At 78.8% G+C, this 2,500-nt stretch overlaps 1 non-coding gene across 1 annotated transcript; it reads left to right on the top strand.

The window, feature by feature from the left end:
- Positions 1-1,495: 1,495 nt before the first annotated feature.
- LOC134149803 (5.8S ribosomal RNA) lies at positions 1,496-1,648 on the top strand. The gene has a single exon (XR_009960496.1). It is a non-coding gene; the product is annotated as a 5.8S ribosomal RNA (ribosomal RNA).
- The last annotated feature ends 852 nt before the right edge of the window (positions 1,649-2,500 follow it).

Raw genomic sequence — 2,500 nt, 5'->3', positions numbered from 1 at the left:
TGGCCCGGCGGTGGGTGGTGGCGGCGGAGGCACCCCCGCGGGGATTTCAGGTCGTTTCCCTCACCCCAGGGCCAGGTACCTAGCGTCCGCGCTTCTCCTGCCCCCCTTCGGTGACCCACCCGTGTGGTCCCGTGTGCCAGCTTGCTCCTCCCGGGCGCCAGGCGTGCCGCACCGGCCGCGCCCCCGCTGCCGCTTGTCCTTTCCCGCCCACCGCCTCAGTCGCGCCCCCCCCACCGTGTGCCGTGGGGGGGGGGTCCGCACTGCGGGTAGGCTGGGCGGGGGGGAGAGGGGCAGGGGGGGCCTCCGGCCACGGCGGTTGCCGGGAGCCGCCCCGGGCAGGGATGGCCATGGGCCCCGGGCTCCGGGCCCGAGGGTTCTCGGTCGGAGAGCCGGGCGGGGGTTTAAAGACTCAGGCGGCCCGATGCGACCCGGGGGGCAGCCGGGCGCACTGCCGGAGGGCCGGGGGGTCGGCGCGCGCGGGCGCCGCGCCCCCCCATGCCAGCCGGCGTGCCCCGCGCTCGCCCCGCGGGCAGCCGGGACGGAGAGGGGGTACCCTGCCCCCTCTCTCCGCGGTCTGGTCTCGGCGGAGAGACGCCGCGCGGTCGGCCTCGCGCCGGCCTGCCTCGAACGCGTGACCCCCGGCGCGAGCGCGTGCTCGCTGCCGGGACGGCGAGCCCCCACCCAGCGCGGGTGGTGCGGACGCCGAGCCTCTGCGCATCCAGGCTCCCGCCTCGGCCGGTGCTGTCAGCCCCCCGGCGTGGCCGCTGGCGGCGCCCTGCCCCAGCACTCCGCCATCCGGCGCGCCTGCCTCGCTCTGCCCGACCCGGCTTCGCTGGGCGGCGGGCGGGCGGGCGGGCGGGCGGCGGGGGCGGCCCCCCCCCGGTCTCCGCGTGGAGGCGGGGAGAGCGGGTGCCGTTCCCCGCCTGTCCCGTCCCGCCCGCCTGCCCGGCGCCGGGCGTCTGTCCGCGGGAGGGCAGGGCGAGCGTGTGGTGTCGTCGGGAGGCGCGAGTGCGCGCGCGGGCGCCGTCTCGGGCACGGCGGAGCTGGCGGGGGCCGGCGAGGCAAGCGCGGAGCCTGGGAGTGCGGGGCCGGTGGGCCGCGTGGGCGAGTGGTCCGTGCCGCTGCCGGTGGCGGCCGGGCTGCGATGCCGGTGGTCCGCGGGGACCCCCCCGTCCTTGAGGCAGGCGGGCGCGGCTGGCGCGTGGGCTCCCTGCGGGGCCGGGCCGAGCCGAGCGCCTGGGCCGGACTCGAAGCGAGAAAAGGGTTGTCCCAGGTCGGGAGCGAGGGCTCCCCGCCCTTCTCGTTCGGGTTTGTCCTCCCCCCCCCCATCAACCTCTGTGCTTGTACGGTCGGTGAGGCGAGCCCCGCTCTCCCCGCTGTCCCTCGCTCAGCAGCCGGCGGCGGCGCGAGGAGGGAGGTGGAGGGGAGGGGGCCCTCAGGGGCTGCCAAGGCGGCCTGGTCCCCCCGCGCGTGCGGCGGGGACCGAAACCGAGACAACTCTTAGCGGTGGATCACTCGGCTCGTGCGTCGATGAAGAACGCAGCTAGCTGCGAGAATTAATGTGAATTGCAGGACACATTGATCATCGACACTTCGAACGCACTTGCGGCCCCGGGTTCCTCCCGGGGCTACGCCTGTCTGAGCGTCGCTTGACGGTCAATCGTCACCCGCCCTGTTGGTGCAGCGGTGCCGTCCCTCCCGGGGGGGCGGAGGGGGAAGGGCGCGGCGGCGGCGGTGCGCGGCGGCGGCGGCGAGCCGGCGGCAGCGGCGGAGCTGGGACCCCGGTGCGTGCACCGGAGGCCCCGGTCTCGCGGCTGACCCGCCCGGCTCTGTCGCCCGTCCGCCGCGGCCGGCGTGCCCCGCCGCGCCTGCCTCCCCCTCCTTGCCCGCCGGGCTCGGGGGCCGCCGCTGTGCGGCAGGTGCGGTGTGACGCGGCTGGGGTGCCTCGCAGGCCCGCGCCCCGTGCGGCTGGGCCTTCGTCCCCCTAAGTGCAGACTCGGGAAACCCCCGCTCCCGGAGCGCCCGCTTCGCGGAGTTCGTCCCGCCGGGCCCCCAGGGCCGGCGGGTCGCGGCGGCCCGGCGCCTGTCGCCGCCGCCCGCCACCGCTCGCCAGTGCCGCCGAATGGGCTTTCCTCCACCGCTCTCCCGGTGGTGCGCTGGTCCCCCGTTCCCCTCCGGGGCGGGGCGGCCGGCCGCCCGTCCCCTACCCCCTGCCCTGACCGCTGCCGTTTCGGCGCCCGCCAAGCGGCCCCCCCGCCGAGTCCCCCCCCGCAGCACGCCCGCGCCCGTCGCGTGTGCCGAGCCACTTCCACCCGCCGGCTGGCGTCAGCCGGGGCGTTGCGTTGAGGCCGGCAGCGACGGGCGCGGGAGCCGCGGGGGGGGCAGGAGCGGGGGGGCGGCGCGGGCGCCGTGCGGGGGCGGCAGGGGAGGGGAGGGGGGGGGCGCGCCGTGCCGCTCCGTGCCGGGGCGAGAGCGGAGGCAGCGGCCGGGAGGAGGAGGA

Source organism: Rhea pennata, chromosome 21, assembly GCF_028389875.1.
Source record: "Rhea pennata isolate bPtePen1 chromosome 21, bPtePen1.pri, whole genome shotgun sequence".
NCBI lineage: Eukaryota > Metazoa > Chordata > Aves > Rheiformes > Rheidae > Rhea > Rhea pennata.
Note: the sequence above shows the minus strand (reverse complement) of the source record. Positions and strands in the feature narration are given on the sequence as shown.